Source organism: Amblyomma mixtum, chromosome 1 (assembly GCF_055824585.1).
Source record: "Amblyomma mixtum isolate Tamu chromosome 1, ASM5582458v1, whole genome shotgun sequence".
Classification (NCBI taxonomy): Eukaryota; Metazoa; Arthropoda; class Arachnida; order Ixodida; family Ixodidae; genus Amblyomma; species Amblyomma mixtum.
Window position 1 is genome coordinate 65,481,907 of NC_143012.1, and position 22,845 is coordinate 65,504,751.

The 22,845-nt window shown below is 47.9% G+C and overlaps 1 long non-coding RNA gene across 1 annotated transcript; it reads right to left on the minus strand.

Moving 5' to 3' along the window:
- Positions 1-5,106: 5,106 nt before the first annotated feature.
- On the minus strand, positions 5,107-14,791 carry LOC149366547 (uncharacterized). The gene is made up of 3 exons (XR_016285925.1): positions 14,546-14,791; positions 11,678-11,713; positions 5,107-5,257 (listed from the first exon to the last, which is right to left on the minus strand). It is a non-coding gene; the product is annotated as an uncharacterized LOC149366547 (long non-coding RNA).
- Between the last annotated feature and the right edge of the window lie 8,054 nt (positions 14,792-22,845).

The following is a 22,845-nucleotide window of genomic DNA, read 5'->3' on the forward strand; positions in this document are numbered from 1 at the left end:
GGAAAAAACACATATATACAGATACATAGAGGGCGGAAACAAATTATTAACCAAACAATGAATCGGCTTTATCACAAGTGTGTTTAGCGTGAACAGGTATCAAGGTAAGCAATTTCCTTGCGTGATAAGGTCAGGGAAGGAGTGCTGATACAATTTTCAGCTTTCTTTACAATACGATAGGCCTCTATAATTTCTCTGTGAAGCCTCTCTTTTCCTTTACCGCACGTGCGTGTGGCATTGAACTGCGGCTCATTTGCTTTGCATTTTTTACAAGACTTGCAGTGTTCTGCTAGGTGCCCATCCGTTGCTACAGCTTGCACAGCACGACGGTGTTCCCTCAACCTATCGTTCAGGCACCTGCCTGTCTGGCCAATGTACGATTTCTGGCACGAGAGCGGAATCTCGTAGACCACCCCTGTGACGCAGGTTGTGAAACGGGTGGCATGCTTCGTTGTGCACCCACGATGGTCATTCACCTCGTTGACAGCTCGACACATTTGTGAGAGCTTATTGGGCGCTGAAAACACGACGGATACCCCGCACTTCTCAGCCACTTTTTTAAGCCGGTGCGACACGTTGTGTATGTAGGGGATCACCGCCGGACGCCTAGTCTGGGGTGCCTTTTCTTTTCGCTTCCCAGAGTTTAGCCCCTTCACTAGACTTTCAACCACAGAGGCGATGATTTCTTGTGGGAAACCAGCCCTTTTCAGGCGCTGTGACTGCATCTGTACACTGGCCGAGACTTTATGCTTACACGATTTGTTGAGGGCCTCACGTATGCAATTTAGGGCAATCCCCCTCTTTACTACCTTTCAGTGGGCCGAATCATAGTTCAAAATGCCTTTTTTGGTACGCGGCTGATACACCCAGCAGACTTTATCCTTATCTAGAGTTAAACAAACGTCAAGGTACTGCAGACTGCCTTTGATAGGATCCTCACACGTAAACTGAAGACCGTGGGAATAATTTTCGAACACCTTGATGACATTTTTTATAGCATTTCTACTTTGGCCACCTTCTGACGATTTCATAACCACAAGATAATCATCCACATACCTAAACACTTTGACAACAACAGATTTATCAAGGCTGTCGCTAATGCGCCTGTCACAATGGGCTAAAAAGACGTCACTTAAAATGGGGGCAAGGCAGGAACCAATGCATATGCCTTCTTTTTGAAGAAAAGACTGTCAGTTAAGAATAACAAATGTTGATGCAAGGTAAAAACGAAGCACTTCTAAGAAGTTGTCAGTAGATAAACCCGTCGAGTTTTGGAATGCGACAGCACCCGATGCTTCGAAAAGATCTCTTACAGCCCGCAGCATATCCGACTGTGGGATAGAATAAAACAAATCTACCACATCCAAAGAGAAAGCGTACAGGCTCTCAGAAGCTTGTCCCCTGTTCTTTAGGTAGCTTATGACTTCCGATGAACTTCGAATCATGAAAGGATCCATGAAAGGTAACGAGCTGATATGCTTCTGCAAAAATCTGGATACCGCACCTTGCCAGGAGTCCCTTTCCGTAACAATGGCACGAAAAGGCACCCCTTCCTTGTGGGTTTTTGCAGAAAAAAAGGCACGCAACCCGTCTCTTTTTGCTGCTGAGATACTTTTGCACAAATTCGGTAGATTCAAACTCTCACATAGTTCGAACGCTCGTTTTTTCACTTTTGCCCGGGACGAGGTAGAGTTAACAAAGTTCTTATTAAATGCCTGATCGGCCTTTTCACGGTACAAAGAATTTGGCATGACGACAAACCCTCCTTCCTTGTCGCTAACCAACAGGGCAAAGTCATTGTTTCGAAGGTAGTTAATAGCAGAAATAACATCTTTGTTCCTCTTTTTGAGGTTCTTTTTGGATGCAATGCAGTCAACGGCTTCGGAAATAAACCGACCCTTCTCCTCCGCGACAACGTGTGCTGCTACTCCCCTGACCATAGCCAGAAGACCAACAGGAGATTCATTAGGTTCTTTGCTAAATTTCGGGCCACAACGCAACACCTCAGCCACGGGTTGCGGTAAAGAACATTCACCGAGGCAAGTCACCTTTCCCGACGAGACTTCATTCTTTTGTCTTGACTTGGACCAGGCACACAGAGAGGGCAGAGTCCGATTCCACAGGAAATCCGTTTGCTTGGCGGCTTCACGTGTCAAACGACGAAACAGAGCGTCACCGACTTCACCAGCAAGCTCCACTGAAGACGAAAACGCGCGCAGAACCACCTGGAGATGTCGCACCTGTCGCCAAATTTCGGAACGGACTATCTTGATGATTCTTCTTGCATGCCTCGAAGAAGGGAAGCATGGTTTGAAGATACCTTGCAGCTCGTCAGGAACAAGATGATGACGAAGGCAAAAGGAATAGGATCTTGCTCTACAAGTAGTGACAGCAATAAGGTTGACTAAGGTAACTGAAGGATTCACACATAACGAAAGAGGTAACACAGGGCCCAGTGTACTAGAAACGAGCTGCAAGGTATCATCCTGACGAGCTGCAAGGTTATCTTCAAACCATGCTTCCCTTCTTCGAGGCATGCAAGAAGAATCACCAAGATAGTCCGTTCCGAAATTTGGCGACAGGTGCGACATCTCCAGGTGGTTCTGCGCGCGTTTTCGTCTTCAGTGGAACTTGCTGGTGAAGTCGTTGACGCTCTGTTTCGTCGTTTGACACGTGAAGCCGCCAAGCAAACGGATTTCCTGTGGAATCGGACTCTGCCCTCTCTGTGTGCCTGGTCCAAGTCAAGACAAAAGAATGAAGTCTCGTCGGGAAAGGTGACTTGCCTCGGTGAATGTTCTTTACCGCAACCCGTGGCTGAGGTGTTGCGTTGTGGCCCGAAATTTAGCAAAGAACCTAATGAATCTCCTGTTGGTCTTCTGGCTATGGTCAGGGGAGTAGCAGCACACGTTGTCGCGGAGGAGAAGGGTCGGTTTATTTCCGAAGCCGTTGACTGCATTGCATCCAAAAAGAACCTCAAAAAGAGGAACAAAGATGTTATTTCTGCTATTAACTACCTTCGAAACAATGACTTTGCCCTGTTGGTTAGCGACAAGGAAGGAGGGTTTGTCGTCATGCCAAATTCTTTGTACCGTGAAAAGGCCGATCAGGCATTTAATAAGAACTTTGTTAACTCTACCTCGTCCCGGGCAAAAGTGAAAAAACGAGCGTTCGAACTATGTGAGAGTTTGAATCTACCGAATTTGTGCAAAAGTATCTCAGCAGCAAAAAGAGACGGGTTGCGTGCCTTTTTTTCTGCAAAAACCCACAAGGAAGGGGTGCCTTTTCGTGCCATTGTTACGGAAAGGGACACCTGGCAAGGTGCGGTATCCAGATTTTTGCAGAAGCATATCAGCTCGTTACCTTTCATGGATCCTTTCATGATTCGAAGTTCATCGGAAGTCATAAGCTACCTAAAGAACAGGGGACAAGCTTCTGAGAGCCTGTACGCTTTCTCTTTGGATGTGGTAGATTTGTTTTATTCTATCCCACAGTCGGATATGCTGCGGGCTGTAAGAGATCTTTTCGAAGCATCGGGTGCTGTCGCATTCCAAAACTCGACGGGTTTATCTACTGACAACTTCTTAGAAGTGCTTCGTTCTTACCTTGCATCAACATTTGTTATTCATAACGGACAGTCTTTTCTTCAAAAAGAAGGCATATGCATTGGTTCCTGCCTTGCCCCCATTTTAAGTGACGTCTTTTTAGCCCATTGTGACAGGCGCATTAGCGACAGCCTTGATAAATCTGTTGTTGTCAAAGTGTTTAGGTATGTGGATGATTATCTTGTGGCTATGAAATCGTCAGAAGGTGGCCAAAGTAGAAATGCTATATAAAAATGTCATCAAGGTGTTCGAAAATTATTCCCACGGTCTTCAGTTTACGTGTGAGGATCCTATCAAAGGCAGTCTGCAGTACCTTGACGTTTGTTTAACTCTAGATAAGGATAAAGTCTGCTGGGTGTATCAGCCGCGTACCAAAAAAGGCATTTTGAACTATGATTCGGCCCACTGAAAGGTAGTAAAGAGGGGGATTGCCCTAAATTGCATACGTGAGGCCCTCAACAAATCGTGTAAGCATAAAGTCTCGGCCAGTGTACAGATGCAGTCACAGCGCCTGAAAAGGGCTGGTTTCCCACAAGAAATCATCGCCTCTGTGGTTGAAAGCCTAGTGAAGGGGCTAAACTCTGGGAAGCGAAAAGAAAAGGCACCCCAGACTAGGCGTCCGGCGGTGATCCCCTACATACACAACGTGTCGCACCGGCTTAAAAAAGTGGCCGAGAAGTGCGGGGTATCCGTCGTGTTTTCAGCGCCCAATAAGCTCTCACAAATGTGTCGAGCTGTCAACGAGGTGAATGACCATCGTGGGTGCACAACGAAGCATGCCACCCGTTTCACAACCTGCGTCACAGGGGTGGTCTACGAGATTCCGCTCTCGTGCCAGAAATCGTACATTGGCCAGACAGGCAGGTGCCTGAACGATAGGTTGAGGGAACACCGTCGTGCTGTGCAAGCTGTAGCAACGGATTGGCACCTAGCAGAACACTGCAAGTCTTGTAAAAAATGCAAAGCAAATGAGCCGCAGTTCAATGCCACACGCACGTGCGGTAAAGGAAAAGAGAGGCTTCACAGAGAAATTATAGAGGCCTATCGTATTGTAAAGAAAGCTGAAAATTGTATCAGCACTCCTTCCCTGACCTTATCACGCAAGGAAATTGCTTACCTTGATACCTGTTCACGCTAAACACACTTGTGATAAAGCCGATTCATTGTTTGGTTAATAATTTGTTTCCGCCCTCTATGTATCTGTATATATGTGTTTTTTCCCGAGTAAAGAACAAGTTGATGTCAAGCGTTTGTCCTGCGTGCTTCTTCTTCTTCTTGTCCCTGTCTTTTTATTGCGCTTTTCTAAGTTCAACATCGTACATGACCTCATTACGGGGGCCTCTGCCTGTCTCTGTGCGCTGAAGAGAAGCCTGAACGCCGACGCCGCTTTATTCGGAGATTAGGCCACCATTTCAAATGATGGTGCAAAACAATTTCGTTTGCTATGCCTGCACGTTTCACACATTCGGCACTTTTAAACTCATCGAATTCTAAAACCTCTTCCATCGCCCTTTTAAGTGCTGCTGCACTTACCTTCAATTGGCCCCGAGAAAACGGCGAAGTAGATCGTTCCGGTGAGCAGCGCCGACAATACAAGACAGATCAGTAACATGGACGCTTGAATTCCTTTGTTGTCATCAGATCCGGCCGTGGTCCTGGAGACGAGAAAACGAATGAGAAGTAACGAGCGGGGCCCCTAAACTTTGGTGCGACACTTTATAGTGTGCGACGCTCAAACCTGCACTTTACAGTGCAGGTTAGGCAGCGGCAGCTTGAAACGCATTATAGCTAACACGATGTGGGGGGGGGCTTTTTTCAGTCAGCCTTGCACTTATTCTTCATATGCACAGGAAAGAATGCTTCATTAGTTGCTCAACTCTTTGCCGTCCAAACAGTCAGGTTGCTTCCGTGTTTTCGATTCACTCTTAATCGATGGCGTTTGAAGACGCCATGATGCTGTTGTACAGCTAAAACAGTTAACAGTTCATCTACTTTGCTTCGCGTCATTTATAGCTGCAATCATGGATATAATCCCTAAAGAGTCTTTATAATCCGTCGATGGAATTTCATTCTCTTCACAATGAAGCTAATATTTCGCTCTTCACCGAAAATCCTCCTATACTCCGTTTCATACACAGCAGGCAACGCTGCCAAAGCTAGCGCGCCTGTTCGCGCAGGCGAAGTCTGCACGCAAGAAGTAGTGCGCCGTAGAAATAAGCGAAGCGAACTCGTAGAGACAAATCTTAAGTGTCGTGACTGGCACCTCCTGGACTTCTTTTTACCACTTGCAACAACTTGCAACAATTACCTTGCAACACTTGCAACAATTACCACTTGCAAAAAGTACACGTGGCGGTGTGATACGCGGTTGGTAGGGCGAATCGCTTCTACTAAATCCGCGCCCAAAATGTAGTTCACACTCCTTGGTAATTATGGCCAGAGAGCCCAACACTGAGCGCCGCACAGCTTCGACCATCATTTCCAATGCTACTACATTGTTTTATACCGCTCTTTGTATTCGTCCAAACAATGACCGGAATTTCGAGAAGAACGAATGATACGTGGCGGAGTAATATAGTTTCGCGGACGCACTACTTCAGCAACCTCCGCAGCGTTGCCTGCTATGTATGAAACAGAGTATAGTCTCTTCGTACGTTCGTTACCACTCGCTAAAAATAGGCCAAGGATCTCGGGTCTCTGTGGCGGCCTCCTTTATCACACACTCGTCGATACGAACGTGCAGTTTCATTTTTCTGCATTGCACTCAGAAACGGCAAGTACAGACTGTGAGTCAGTGTTTCCTATAGGCGCTTGAACAGCGCCGCCAATGGCGGAAATTGCAACTAATGGCGTGCGAAGCAGTGGTGAAGCGACGGCTGCTCGCAGTCAAAAAGCAGCTGCAAAGGAGTAAACCACACTTTTTTTTTACTTTCACGGTTCTTTCAAGCTGGAAGCCATGTTTCAATCGTCAAGTTTGAGAATAGACTGCTGCCTGCATAACTAGCTTGTTAATGAGTGTCAAGGAAGCCAAACTTAATACTGTCTGTGCGCCGAAAATGCAGACTGCAAAAATGGAACCTTCCACAGAGAAAGACGTCGAATTAACGCAAGATGTCGTTTAGTTTACTTTTGCTTATTATGGAGAATTGTTACCCCAATGGGCATTGAAGCGTTTGCACATCCTACGGACGTCCTGAACGCATGCAGGATGTCCATGGGAGCTGAAATGTGCATTGGGACAGGACTTGAGCTTGAATAGTTTGACTAAAGACAGACGACTGCCGTTGGCGGCACAGTCAAGTTCCTCTGTTGCACTGTTGGATTATCGTTGCGTTTAACCGAGTCATGCAATGAAGTCTCCCCTGTTCTGGGAATTAAATAATTGGGATGACGGTGCTCCAGGCAGCTTTGGAGTTCATCCAAGGAACAGCTAAGGAATAGCCTAGAAAGGGACTGTTAAGGCTCGAATGAGGATCGAGGCTGAGCGTGGTATAAAGTGCCAGAGAAGGAAGTGGAGGTCTGACGATTCAAGTGTCCTTGCTGAGTCGCGTGTAGGTTCGCTCAGATAGCGGTATGAAGCAACGCAAGACATGCCTGTTTCATTACTGCAGTTTAGTAGTGAGGTAGTGGTACCATCGTTTAGCGTGCAATGGACGTTAGTTCCCATATAACTATGCTTACACGGCAACCACCGAACATACCAAATAGATCATTTAAGTTTTAAATATTATTTAAATTTAAATAGATGAATTAAGGGAAGGTCGGGTCAATGCATCGTCGGTAGCTCGACGTGTCAAGTGATCGGGCCGGGGGACGACGAGATCGGGTCGGGTCGGGTAGGCCTGGGACGCAGCCGGGCGATGCGGATCAGAAACCCACAGCCTACAGAAGAAACTACACACCGGGCTCCGAAGGAGGATCATTAGGAGGATGAGAGGTCTGACACCCGGAAACTCCACCAAAAGTTACGTGGCTACCAGCCGAAGAACGAGGCGTGATGACCGATGGCAAAGAGATGATTTAATGGCTACTGGCCTACCGCGAGCGCTCCGTCCCGGGCCACTGCCAGCTTCGCCTTCGTGGCAATATGTTTGGGAGCGTAAGTACTGCGCATATAAGAACCTGAGATCTCATACCTGTCACATCAACTGAGAAAAATCTTCGCAAAAAAGGTTTTTTGTTTTGTGTTTCTGCTAATAGCAATTCGAAACCTAACAAACAGTACATTTTCGGAATCAGAGCAATTCGAAACCTATCAAACAGTATATTTTCGAAATCAGAGCAGAATAAGAAAAATATAAGGAAATAAAACATTGTGAATTTTTATACTTTCCAAAGAGTTTAGAAACTGTGATTAAGCCCTGCCTTCAGAGTAAGTCTAATAATACGAATGACTGCTCTGGAAAATCAACCACAGTGCCCTCAAACGCAACAAAAAAATGTGCTCATTTTTTTTTAACAGCGGAGAAACCCTGCATGCTGCTGAAACTGTTGCAAGGGTTTCATTCAAAAACGCATTTACGTCAGAGCGTTCGACATAAAACCGACGGGAGAGATCAATACTAATTCCAAGTAGACGAAAGAGAGCGTGGTGCCTTTTATGGGCTTGAAATCATTCCAAAATTCTAGCGGTAGTCGTGTTCTTTTCAACTCGGCCTTTCGGTCATTCCAGCGGCATTTCTATCAGCCATAAAAAGAAAACGCAGTAGTACTTACCCTTCTGCGCATGAAAGAGGAAAAAAAATGATCACGAATTTGTCACAGCTGCAAAACCTTTTTACGACAAAAAAGCACCCACGGATCATAAGCCGATAATTGAACTGACGACAAGAAATTTCGTCTTATTACCCATGATGGACCTGCGTCTGTTCTTCTGACTTAGTCTTCAACGTAGAGTGAAGAATACAGGACCATAGGAAAGCATTTTGTAACATGTGAAACTCAGTACAAGACAACCCTCCGTTTTAAATGGCAGTGGTCATGCCGTCAATGTTCCCTCATGGACAGTTTCGATCAGCATCATGGAGTAGAGAAAACTCATGGAGAGGCCCTCGCTATCCGCGCTGCACGCCAAAAAGTGTGCCGGAAGTCACGTGTTTTCGCAATGACTCCTGGGAGTCTCTGTCCGACGGCGCAGCCAATGGTAACGCCAGCTGCAGCGGCGCCGTCTGCTGCATTGTCTGCTGCGCATGCGCAAGGGCGGTGAGACGAGGGTCAAGTAGGGGTGAGGGCGCAAGGGGGAGACGGCTTCAAAGAATGTGACGTAACAGCCTCTCCCCGAGTTCTTTCCTTCCTCCATGATCAACATCAAGTCCGCGCCCAGAGAGGTCGGTCTGTTCTTATAGCTATGACGTCAGCGTCGTTATCAACCGCCACGGAATGCGCTGTTGCGGTATCCGCGCGGTGCGAATATGGCAGAAGCCATGCCAAGAAAACGAGGGTAGGTATACCGCTACAAGTTATTCCGCGTTTAAATTCTGCGAGGCCTGATGTGGGCTCAAGCGGTGATGGCTCGTGCCTTTACGGCCTCTACCGGCGACTCGACCAGATGCGCTCGTGACAGAAGTGCACAAGGACACACCAACCTAAGCACACCTACACCACCGACGTCCGCCCCGCCGGAGACAGGAGTGGTCTTTCCAGACCGGGTTCTAATCTAAAATTTAGCCCTGCATGTCCTCACCGGGCACTGAATATTTCGAATAAAAAACAAACTTCTAGCACTTGGACAATGACTCCTATACGCGGAAATGCGAACAAAAATAACAGGCAAATTCAGTAAGAAAAATTGGAGGGGCCAATTAAGTTCCGCCTTAACGCGATAGCGCAATTAATTCCCGTATATGCAAAGCGTCATTCCCTACTTTACACTCATAGATCCCTGGGAGTCCTCACACCCCTCCTGACGCAGTGGTGCAGCGGTTAAGCGATGCGCCACTGCCCTGCAAAGGCAGGTACTCCCAGCGGTGAGCCTTGTGCGACCCAGGTTGCTATTCCTGAGCGACTAATCATTATTTTAATTGCTACCTGCCATGGTGGGCAGTTTTCTCCCTATCCGGTTGCCAGGTTGTGATTAAGCTGCAAGGTCACGGGACATAGGTGGCCACCTGCCACCTAGGCTGCTGTCTGGGCACTACCTGCCACAGTCTTGCTCGTGATTTGTGGCTCACAACGCCGACAACAGCGATACCGTATTTTCTGGATGACAGGGCCTTTAACGCTATGGCGTTTACATTCGTAAAGCGATCGCAGAAGACTATCGCGTTGCAAAGTTGAAAAGTGCGGCATATTCTTGTACGCGTTTCATTCTCTCCAGACTGTACCGACGCACTGCACGACCGACTTGCTTCGCTCAATTTCCGGGATTTTGCAACTATTTATTCTGCTCAGCAGGGTATACACGGTTGCGGTCGTGTGTCGCACATTATGACACGATACACAGTCGGTGAGGTGAGTGCGGGTATCCGCTTTACTTACGCGACATGTCAACAGACATAGCTGAAGAAAGGAGAAAGAATGAAGCAGCAGAACATGAGAGTGTAGTCCCCAGATGTGCGATAACGTAACGATTCTGTTCCCACTCGTTTCCTTTCGGTATTTATTAAGCAAGAAATGCTTTTAGCTCCCGTTGTCGGCAGTGTGGTGACGTCACGCCAAGACCGAGAGCCATCATCCGGGCACTGAAATCCACTAAATTCCAGTCGTCCGGGCTCTGAAACGAGACCATCCGGGCACCGTACGAGACTTAACGAGATTTAACGAGACTCTAAGCCCTCCTACGCGACCGGCATGCAAGCGCCGGTTGGGCTCCAAACGAGTCACAAAAAATAACTGCTGCCAGTGCCTTCTCAATGTTTATCAAGATATCAGTCGAGCTGTGCGTTTGATAATGCACGGAATTATAATTTCCGATTTCTAATAAAGCGTGCAAAAAGCACATAAATGCCACGATACACTTCGTTGTCATATGTGATCTCTTAGGGGCTTCGCGCATCGAAGCAAAGCCGCGCAGGCGCACAGGGGCCCGGGGGAGAAGCGCTGCGTTCAAAACGGGTGGTGGCGTTCCTCCCTTCCTTTACGGTGCGGTTCGGGTGTCCACCGAGATGACATTAGGCCCGTAAACATTTCATGCTTACTCTACTCTCGGTTACGGGAGAGGCAGATTTTTTTTCACATGAATTCAACGCAAACAGGGCCGCCGTACACACGGAGAGGATCACAGCAAGATAAGTGCCACGTACCGTGCCAGGTACCCTGGAGGTGCATTACGTGGTTGCGCTCTCACCGGTACTTGGTGCGTTTGATGCGGAAGAGGAACTTTTATTTGTCTGTTCATGGTGCTAGGCATACTACTTCGAGGTATTCGTATAGTGTGTGTGTGCAGGACAGGTATTTTGTCTAGTATGCCACCCGCTGCTTGACTGTACCGGAGGGTAAGGCCATATCTGCGCACAAGGTGTGCTCGAAGCGGGGTATTTTGGAGACTTGGCAGGATATAGGTGTCATGCCCATTTTAATTAGTGTGTTTCGGGAAGAGGGGGGATTGAGAGACCCCTGTGGCTTGTTTCGCGTAAGGCTGATGTGGCCCGATACCGAATTGGAGACGCAGAAGCGCTCTGTGCGGAGGCGCAGTAAGGCTTCTTGAGATGTTAGGGCCGCAGTCTGTAGAGCTTACTGCTTCAAGTAACGGGCGCTGCGCGACAGTAGACACGGGAGTACCGGTAGCCCGCCCACCGCCAGTCCGCACGCGCTGATTGGTCCCGATGCAGCAGGCGCGAGCGCAGCTGCCGGGTACCTGGCGTCATCTGGCGCCTTCAAGGCGATTTGCGCTTGGACACAAACGGCATGGGCTGCCGGTACTCCGGTGGCGGTAGCACGGTACACGGCCTTGCGTACGTAGATTGTTGTTGCTATAGTGTTTGGATCGAACCGCTGTGAGGGTTTGCAGGGTATGGTTTAGAAGAATCAACGGGTCTGGTGTGTTGACATGTCTTTGCGGAACTTCGATTTGCTGAGCTGGCAAGAACACGGTTTGTTCGACGTGAGTGCGGCAAATGTAGGTTCCCGTCACTTACCCGACTCTTCAAACCCGGACATCATTGATTGCTCACCTGGGGAAGAGAAAAGAAAAAAGTGAAGTGGCAAGACAGATATTAGTGTGGGCTTAAAAATAAATAAGAAAAAAGTGCCCTGCCCGCACCGTCTTACGACACAACGGGCTAAGTGGCAAGACAAGAAAGGGGAGTGGGGTCCAGGGCCTGGGTAATGCAATGATTATACTGGTGTTTCCGATCTTCTGCATTCATTAGCATTAATAGGCTCAGCCATCTTTTTTGCTGCGAGAGGTTTCCCGCCATTTATATATGCTAAAAATCGCTCTTTCGCACTCTTTTTATACAAATTCCTAACAGCGTAGCATGGGAGATTTTATAAACTTGGTAAAGTGAAATACCACTCGAAAGAACTTTGGGGGACGTTAAGGAAGCTAAAATGAAAGTTTGCTAACTGAAATGTGCACTCTGCGGTATACTTTGATGAGCCGACGTACAGCGAAATACTTGAAATTCAAAAGGGCGGTAATAACAAACTTTAGAGGTAAGCGAATTTTGCCGAAACTTGATCGCATGCAACGGAAAAGAGTTTCGGTTGATGAACTTCAGCACAGATACAATTTGTGAAACTTTTTTAAAGCATTAAATTAATGCTTCCGGTTAGAATGGGTAATTTCGGCAGACGTACACAAAGTTCTTCCGACAAAACTGCGGACATAAGAGCTACAAGATTACAGAAGAAACGCCTTCATAGACCAGAACAGTGACCTGAAAGTGCTGTGCCCGCCTTTTGCAAGGAAGATGACGGATATTTTGAGGCGGACCACATATTACGATGCATGCTACAATAGTTCACTCGTTCCCTTGCTAGAAAGAAAGTTGGGAGCGGTCCATTGCAAGCCTTATACAAGGTAACCCATATACTTCCCGCGTTTTGTCAGTAAACACTGAAATAGCTCATTCGGTTTTGTTTCATTTTTCCGTTCCTACGATGGCCGTTCCTACGATGGCGCGCCACTCTCGTGTTGGTCTAATTCATCCTCTAAGCACCCTAGTCGCCAGAGGATTACTCTTCAGTGCCAAGATCATCCCCCGCATGTCTGCATCAGCGGAGCTTTCCTCTCATCCCCCATTCCCCTTCCCCGGAGCTCCGCAGCTGTGTGCGTGCGTGCGTGCGCGTGTGCGCGCGCGTGTGTGTGTGTGTGTGTGTGTGTGTGTGTGTGTGTGTGTGTGTGTGTGTGTGTGTGTGTGTGTGTGTTGGTTTATTGGGGTTTAACGTTCCAAGGCAACTCAGGCTACGAGAGACGCCGTAGTGAAGGGCTCCGGAAATTTCGGCCACAATGCACGGCCTCTAGAATTTCACCTTCATCGAAATTCGGCCGCCGCGGCCCGGATCGAACCCGCGTAACAACTGAGCCACCGCGGCAGGGGTGTGTGTGTGTGTGTGTGTGTGTGTGTGTGTGTGTGTGTGTGTGTGTGTGTGTGTGTGTGTGTGTGTGTGTGTGTGTGTGTGTGTGTGTGTGTGTGTGTGTGTGTGTGTGTGTGTGTGTGTGTTGGTTTATTGGGGTTTAACGTTCCAAAGCAACTCAGGCTACGAGAGACGCCGTAGTGAAGGGCTCCGGAAATTTCGGCCACAATGCACGGCCTCTAGAATTTCACCTTCATCGAAATTCGGCCGCCGCGGCCCGGATCGAACCCGCGTAACAACTGAGCCACCGCGGCAGGGGTGTGTGTGTGTGTGTGTGTGTGTGTGTGTGTGTGTGTGTGTGTGTGTGTGTGTGTGTGTGTGTGTGTGTGTGTGTGTGTGTGTGTGTGTGTGTGTGTGTGTGTGTGTGTGTGTGTGTGTGTGTGTGTGTGTGTGTGTGTGTGTGTGTGTGTGCGCGCGCGCCCGCACCAGTGCCGACTCACTGGTCCTGGTATCGACGTGGAACGCCACGCCGGAGCTCGTTAGGGCACGGCGGGACAGCGGCCTGAAGAGAGAAACGGACGCAGACGCTAACCGAGGTTGAGAGAGCCCGGTGAACCGGCGAGTCACAGCGAAAACAGCAGCCGGGTCGAGCCGACGGCGCGTAGGCGTCCGGTTGCTTCCGTTCCTGACGAAGAGGCTGACCTCGCTCTCGGCGTCCGCCAACGATACCCGGTCGAGAGGGGGAGGGGGAGGGGCGTAGGGGAGGGGGACGCCGGTCCATTGCCCGCCATCTTGAAGTGTTGAACCATTATCTTGAACCATTATGTCGGTCGCGGTGCCAAACTTGCACGATTTGGCGAGCCGTTCTCCATCTCGAATGTATCCTGCGTCCGTGTCTCTTTCTTCAGGCCGCCGTCCCGGCGTGCCCTAACGTGCTCCGGTGTGGCCTTCCACGCCGATACAACAGTCCTCTTCTTCAAGAAGCCATTATTTGACGCCGCTGCGCAACCTTGGATTAATATTAACTCCATATTGGATTACCTCTGAGCCGAACTCTGCGTGCGCGGTGTTTGGTTCGCCCTGTGGCTCGTCGTCAGACATCCATCCCTACCCAGCCAAACCCTAGCCCCATACCCTCTCCCCCGGTCTCTGTGCCGCGTTCTCTACGAGGGTAGCCAAATACCGCACCCATAGGCCTAACCCCAAACAGTCAAGTCACCTGGGAACCGAGCACCATAATCACCGAGTTGCCGCGGCTGCTTGATACGCCGATATTGAGAGAAGGCGTTTAGGGTGTTTAGGCAAAGCGACGAAGGCGCGCATGTGGTCGAGCCTGCGAGTGGGCCGGTTCGCCGCGCGTAGGCCTCGCGACACTGGCCTATTCCTGCCGGTCCGTCGTAGGCGCTGCTCTTGGTGCTGAACGCACGGCGCTGCTGCTTTAAAGCTAGGCGCATAACGTTGGATATTGAATTTGAAGGGCTCACCCATGGTGGAGATTCAGATGGTGCTGTGCTTCTTGGCTCTGGGCTTCTAGGCTGTGCTTCTAGGCTTCTTGCTCTGGGGGCGTTTTCTGAGAACTGCACGTTCTCCTCGCGCTCGGTCCGGACCTCTTCGTCGTTTCTCGCGCAACCTGTTTTTAATGATGATGATTGCTCTGAAGACGATTTTGACGTCGCTTGTAGCGCGTCCCAACTTGCTGGTTTTCAAATTCCGAGAAAGAGGTACAGAGGTTAAGATGCGTAACAAGCACGTTATTATTAAAGCTTGTGATTATACGTTGTACGTTTTTCGATGCTCGTTAAAGGGTAACGGACTGGGCTCCAACAGAAGGCAAGCATAGCAGGGCTGGCGGCAGAGAGTTGGTTGAATGGGATTAAGAAGTTTGCCGGATAAGGGTGACCGCAGCTGGCAAATGACAGTGTTAACTGTAGAGATAAGAGACAGGCCTTTGCACTGCAGTGTGTGTAGTCAGGCTGGTGATTTTGAGGAAAATGAATATTATCGCTATTGCTGCGCATGCACGGGGGTCAAAGTTCATGGTAGCGCCAGCTCGTGTCTTCTGGTTAGCTGGGAAGAATATGGCACAAAATATGAGCCCCTTCCCTCTTTCATGCCTATTAATTATGAGGGTCACTCCCCGCTCTTCCCTCCCTGTGTGCTCGCCAGTGATCTATTCCCTAGAGTGGTTAACCATGTAGGAAGGGCTCTATGGTGACGTTAACGTATTACCTAGGTCCTTCGTTTTCAGGTTTTATTTTTTCTAGAATTCGGGGAGTAAAAATCGGGCAATATTTTTTTAGTTGAAATTCAAGTACAGATCGGTTTTTTTCAGCGAAAATTTTCAAATGTTGTTTTTCAGGTCCCTTTTTACAGCAAGAGCTACAAGCTGACGACAAGCGCTCATTTTTGTAAAGCAGACATGGCATTAAATAAATTACAGTAATTTAAATAATTATTATATTAATTTGTAATGTATAAATACATATTGGTGCAGTAATTTCATAATGTAATGCATTATTGGTGGCCAGTAATTTTGCAGCAGAAAGTACACAATTAGGCCTAGTTTCGAAACTACTGTGGTTAGAAATGCACCACTGCATCTTTTTGTGTCGGCAGTTTCGGACTCGACGTTTGTCTACCCGCATTCCTTGAAAGAGGTAGGAAAGCGCTGCAACACTGGGCCGCCAAACCAGAAAAGTTGTACGCTCAGACGAGAGGAAACATATTCGCACCAAGACCCACTTAACTACAGACCTGCACATATGGCGGGGTCCTATGGAGCTGCGTGCGCCAACTTTCGTTAGCTTATTGGCCGTTGAGGGCGCTCGGTTGAGCTGTTCGTCTGCTATCATCATCATCATCGTTTGCCAATTTGAGCAAGATATTTAATACATTTGTTTCATCTTCCTCTGCTATCTCAACATCAGCATTAAAGATATCCATAATAACGACTTTTTTCGCTCTGGAAGAGTATAAAAAACGTCTTCCTTTTTATCCGCTTTCTTTTGGTCATCACCACCGTGCCTAGCATAGATAAATGGATGATAATGACTACGTGGACAAACGACAAAACTGCGTTGTTTGAAATAAAATGATGGAGGAGGCCATTTTCTCAACAGGTATATATTAGCGCCACGCCGCCCGTAACGTTTCTACCCTAGCGGCAAAAGGCATGAACTAGAACATGCGCGCTGGAGAAGGGCCAAGTGTGCATGTCTGTAGTTCAGTAGGTCTTGATTCGCACACTAAACGGGAAGGGAGTAAAAGGGGAGTAAGCAGTCCTCACGCACTCCCTTTGGTCCTCAAACGCACTCCCTTTAAAAGAGAGCGGCGTTGTAACCGTTACAACGGTCATGCTCGGGTTGCTCGGGCAGAGCAGACCCACACAGCGAGGGAGACGCACGTGTTGCTCGTACAACTGTGACCTGGCGACTGCCAAGCCGGCTTGTAGAAAAGTGCGGTGAGGGGCTAAGTACCACATTATGAGAACAAAGAATAACTGCGCAGAAAGGACGGGACAAGAGAGAAGAAGAACCACACGGGACAACACAGACTAACAACTGGTTTATTGCACCAACGCCTCCTTCTTTCAGTAACACAGCGCATGCGCACCAACCACAAAGACAAAAGCCACAATCATCTCGTGAAACCCAGAAACTCCAACTCATTGCGGTACAGGTGAACGGAAGCATCGCTAACATATTTGTCAGGCCCTAATCTCGAGGTTTCCAAGGCTTCGATAATTTCCCGTTCTTTCTTATCCCTCGCGCGTCCGATGACCTTAGTTCTGTCGAAAAGCGGATAACAATCTTTGTCATCGTGCTTGCAAGTGTTACAATGCTTAGGCAGATGCTGCCCCCTTGAATCAGCTAAGGAACTGGCATGTAATAATCTAATGTTGATGCAGCGGCCAGTTTTCCCGACGTACACCTTACCACAGCTCAGCGGAATCGGATGGATTACATTCTTTCTTTCTTTCTTTATTGAATACTGCAAACCTTATACAGGTCCAAGCAGGGTGGGTAAAATGACAAACAAAACAATAATAACAAAGTTAGTAAACATCAAAGTGTGGCGAAAGGCAATAAAGAATCATTCCAGTCCGTTACTGTGCGAGGAAAAAATGAAAACTTGAATAAATCTGTTCGTGCAAAATACGGCGTCAGAGAATTAGGATGATGGTGGCGTGTATACCTCGACGTTGAAAGCGACAGATATGGGGCAGGGTTAATAGCTATTGTTTCCAAAGCAAGTAAAGAAATTCCAAACGTAAATTTTTTCTTCGTTGTGCAAGACATTGAATACCATTAACCTGCATTATTTCAGAGGGTGAGTCATACGGGGAAAATTTAGAGTAAATAAACCTTACAGCTTTTCTCTGTACCTTTTCTAGGCGGGTGATATTGTGTTTAGTAAACGGGTCCCAGACAACACATGCGTATTCGAGTTTCGGTCTAATCAGTGAATTGTAAGCAAGTAATTTTACGCTAGGGGGAGAGGTTTTAAGCTTATGTCTTAAGAAGTATAGTTTGCGGAGTGCAGAAGAGCAGAAGAAAGAGGAGCTTTTTTGCGAGAGAAGCGAAGAAAGACGGTCTTATCAGTGTTAAGTTGCATGTCCCACGTTTCACACCATTCAAAAATCTTAGCAAGAGAGGAGTTAAGATGGATTTGGTCGTCAATTGAAGTTATTTCATGAAAGAGCACACAATCATCCGCAAACAACCTGATTTGCACATTCGGATCAAGTTCAGTGGTAATGTCATTAATATACAATAAAAATAATAATGGCCCCAGCACACTTCCTTGAGGCACGCCAGAGCCGACTGGAAGGCAACCTGATTGTTGCTCATTAACTGCGACAAATTGGTAGCGATTGGTTAAATAATTTGATATCCATGTGATCAAAATTTCCGGGAGGCCAATGCGTCTGAGTTTTAATATCAGTTTGTCATGGGGAACTCTATCGAAAGCTTTGCTGAAGTCAAGAAATATTGCATCAATCTGGCCGTTGTTATCGAGACATGAAGCGAGTGAATGTATAACTGTCACTAGTTGTGTAATTGTTGAGTATCCTTTTCTGAACCCGTGCTGGAAATTAGAGAGGACTGCGTGCGCATCTAAAAATTCATTAATCTGGTTGGCAATAATATGTTCGATTAGTTTACAACATGATGATGTAAGTGATATTGGACGGTAATTTTGTAATAATGCACGGTCACCTTTCTTGTGTATTGGCACAACCCTGGCTATCTTCCAGTCGCTCGGTAGGCGTCCATGAAGTAATGAAATACGAAATATAATAACTAGAAACTTGGCAACAGATTCAGCATATCGCTTCAGGAAGACGTTAGGAAGACAGTGCACGACTTATTCGATGTACAGTGCACTAACTTATTCCTGTGGTTAATGCCACACACAACCTTCTTTTGCTTATCTTTCCTCGCTAAACTGCACAAACGCCACAGCTTGCAAGGTGCTGAAAAAAGGACCTCTACGCTGAATTTACCAGCGACCCTCTTCATGCCGTGCGAGACCCTGTGAACATAGGGCATGACTTCATACTTCCGCCTCTCCTGTGCATCCGCCCCCGAGGTTTGGAGTTTGGGCGGAAGGACTTCAACAGGGACACAGCGACAGCCTGAAGAAGGGCAAGCGGAAAACTTTTTAGCGGTAAAGCCATGTCAGCTTTCTTGAAGAACTTTAAGAGAACAGATCTGAAGCCGTCTAAAGCGAAGGCAAAGGCGGTTGCAGTGTTAAGGGATCTGAAACTCGACTGGCTAAAAAGTGAAGTGGTGAAAAACAAGGTCCTAGTGCTCACTGTGTTCTTCAGTGCCAAGAGCCACGAGATGGAGTGCCCTTTTAGAGCGATTGTTACAGAAACTGGATCCTGGCAAGCTGTGGTCAGTCATTACCTCCAGCGCCATTTGGAAAGGCCGGAATACATGGAGCGTTTTTACCGCGGCGAGTCGTCGATTTTCGCCTGACGGCGCAGATTTGACGCCCGGCGTCGAGAAAAACGCCCGCCGCCGCCAATCAGGACCGGCTAGATTTTGACGCGCGGCGTCCGGTGAGACCGGAAGCGGTGGCTGAAGTAGCGCAGAAAGCCCGCTCTTCCGGTCCTCTGCCTGCCGCCGCCAACATGGCCGCCATGGTCGTCTAGCTACGCTATAGCTACGCAGTGTGTTTGGCACGGAAATGTTATTGTCGTGAAAATAAACGCTTCATCAGACTTGAAATGTCGCTTTTTTTCGAGAACACTGCTGAATAAATTTTACTTGCAGAAACGCAGCATTTGTATCGGGTCGTGTGTAGCTCCTGTTTTATCTGAGATCCTTTTAGCTGAGATTGACCGCTCACTATCGCGGGTGCTAACTGACGACCGTATCGTTCGGGTGTTCTGATACGTCGACGACTTTTTAATCCTTTTAAATATTGACCGCAGCGACGACTGACACAGGTGGCGATGGAGTTTTTAGCATCTTTTAAGTCAGATTTTGTCACTTTTAATTTCACCGTTGAACTTCCTTCTTAGATTTAAAATTATTTTTTAACGATCCTGACCACCTCTGCTGGGCGTACATGCCTAAGTCGAAATAGGCACTCCCGCCCTTTAACTCGTGCCATTCGAAGCTAGTCACCAGGGGTATTGAGTCAACTTGCCTCAGGGCTTTGTTAGCCAAGTCCTGTCCACATAAGGTTAAGGTTAGCTTTGATGCTCAGGTTGATCGCCTTCGGTCTGCTGGTTTTCCGCTGGCCCTTCTTCAGGCTGTCGCTGAGTCCCCGTTGAAGTCCTTCCGGCCAAACTCAAAACAATGGGGGGGGGGGGCGGATGCACAGGAGAGGCGGAAGTATGAAGTCATGCCCTATGTTCACAGGGTCTCGCACGGCCTGAAGAGGGTCGCCGGTAAATTTGGCGTATTTTTCTGCACCTCGCAAGCTATCGCGTTTGTACAATTTAGCTAGGAATGATAAGCAAAACAAGGTTGTGTAAATGGTTGTGTACATAGGTAAATGGGGTGTTGTCGTGGTTCAAATCGTCGCGCTTAATGCGAGCCAGCTATACTCCACGCCGATTCGTACTGAGAGTCTTGAAGCGCTCACACTTGCACGCGTACGATTATCTTACGAATGCGGAAGAACTTCATGTCAGTCGCTTTATCTTATAAGTAAATAAATGCGGGTTGCGAGGGCGATGAAAAGACACGAACTTGCACTTGTTGGGATTAAGTTTTATCAACCAGTGATTGCACCATGATGATTGAATGAGGCTAAGATTCAAGGAGAGGGCTGAGTCGGGCTGGTTGGTTCATGTTTAATGGTACGGCAAACCATTAAGAGGAAGGTTAAGATTGTCTTGGAGGGATTCTTGATCAGCGGCATTAGTACTGGGGCATAAATAACGCAATCGTCGGCGAACAGCCGGACAAGACATGATAAATTTTGTGGCAGGTCCTTAATATAAATTAGGAATAGGAGGGGGCCAAGGACAGTTCCCTGAGGAACGCCCGATGCTACCGGTAGACGGTTAGAGGAGTAGTTGTGAATAATAACCGACTGTGAACGATCTGTGAGGAATTCTTTTATTCATAATATTCGTCTTGTTTTCTCGTCGAACGGTCTATGTCTGTTTTACTCAAGATGTTTGGTTTTGTTTTGTAGGGTTTATTGTCCCAAAGCGACTAAGGTTGAGAGACGCCGTAGTGGAGGGCTCCGGAAATTTCGACCACCTGGGGTTCTTTAACGTGAACTGACATCGCACAGTACACGGGCCTCTAGAATTTCTCCTCCAAAGGAATTCTAGCCACCGCGGCCGGGATCGAACCCGCGTCTTTTGGGTCAGCAGCCGAGCACCATAGCCACTGAGCCACCGCGGCGGCCTTACTGAAGATGTGTAGTGATGGTCAACCCGATAAAAAAATGTTTTGAACCAAGATTAAAGTTAGCAAGAGAAGCGATAATATCGCGAGAAGTAGCACATGACCCGTTCCCGAGGTTCGGACAGTAAATGCGGTAGGGCCAAGGAGGTAGGGCTACCTCCTTGGGTAGGGCTAGCCTAGTAATATGGTAGGGTTGTAGGCCAGGTAGGGTCTTTTAGCGACAGCGTATGCAACTCGTTCAGGCGAAAAGCCGTTGGCGTAGTAGTAGTAGTCGGCTTTAGCGCTTGTATGTGTCTCCTCGCTTGTCCCGTCTTCTTTTGTGCGCTATTTATTTCCCTTAAGTAGTCGGCACCCCATGTCAGAAATAATCGGAGGCTGCGTAAAAATTGCCGCAGAGTATTACGGACAGTGTCACATGATTCAACTTCTCGTGCAAATTTTCGAAACTGCGACCTATATTCGGGTGATCTGGCAACCTAAGATGGGGGTTGCGTACAAAACAAACAAACAAAAAAAACTTACCGGTGTCCAACGCTGCTGAACCGAATGTCGAGCGATAGTTCCGATGATATGAAACAAAAAGCTGGTTTCGATGCTTTATCGTTGCTTTCGTTTCTTCAGCAATGGCGCTAGTATGCACTGATCTCCACTAGGTGGCTGGATGCCGCATTCCCGCTTTCCGAGACGAGCGCGAGTGAAGCCACCGGAAGTTGGACCGCTTGTCCCGGAAGTCGGGTGTCTGCTGTGTATTTCAATGGAAAAAGTCGTGTCTTTCGCCCGTTCGTTCTCAGTTTTTTGCGTTGTTTTCGTGTGATGTCTGCTGTTTTATGAAAGGAACAAGCAAGCTGAACGCGAGAAATGTGAGCATTGTGTGCAGAACCCTGTAATTTCTGCGAAAGCGAAGAAAACAGGCATACAGGTCTCACCCTGCCTCGGCAAAGGGGTACGTGCATTAAACACTATGTTCTTGCCTGGTTCTTGTATTCCGAGCGTAAAGGAGAAGTAGTGGAATGACGATGACCTTAAAACCGAATTTTCGTGCAGTAAAGAAAAGGCACAGCGCGAGAGGAACGACTGACAAGAAAGGCGAATGGTGCAGTGCGCGTGAGAAGCGCTGTTAGAAGTCAACTGCACCAAGCACCACGAATTAAAGACCATTCAGGCTTAACTTGCAACAACACGAAACAGTACATGACACGCTCCGTCGAAAAAGCAGTACCATACCTTTTGGAGGCGCTAATATGAACCAACCGAACACCGTCGACACCTCACAAGATAGTAACCTAGCCCTCGCTCCGCTTCGGTCTAAATATAATTCGGTAAAATGGTCGCTGCAAAGTAAGCTGCCTGGGGAATGTTTCAACCTATTCTTTCTTATATTTATCCCCCATTGATAGCATAACTTGGGCTTGAGCGTGGGAACAAGCATCGCAGTAAAGAGCAGAGTTGGCGAAGCTAGGCAAACGAGACGACACCGAGCCGAGTAGACGAGGCTCCATACTTGCTGTGTGTAGCAACGTCCTGTCGTCTGCTAGTGTCGCCCCATTGAAATGCAATGGGCCCTTATTTTTGAAACGTCCTTCCCGAAGACTTCGCTGGTCTCCTCGCTCGGTTGGCGGCGCAAATGGTGGGCATTGTCATGGAAAAAGACGAGAAGGGCGAAAAAACGAAATGCTAAGTGGGAAAACAAAACTGGAACTGAAAAACCGTGCTGAGGTCCGATTTCATGCACTGCCAAAGGCTGACTTCCGGGACAAGGCCGCTTACTTCCGGTGGCTTCACTTTCGGGCGTCCGATGCGGCATCCAGCTCCCCTAGTGGAGATCAGTGCTAGTATGCAATGCGACATCAAAAAACAGCAGCGCCACTTTTGTCGTTTTGAACCGGAGATGAATGAAACTACGCTTC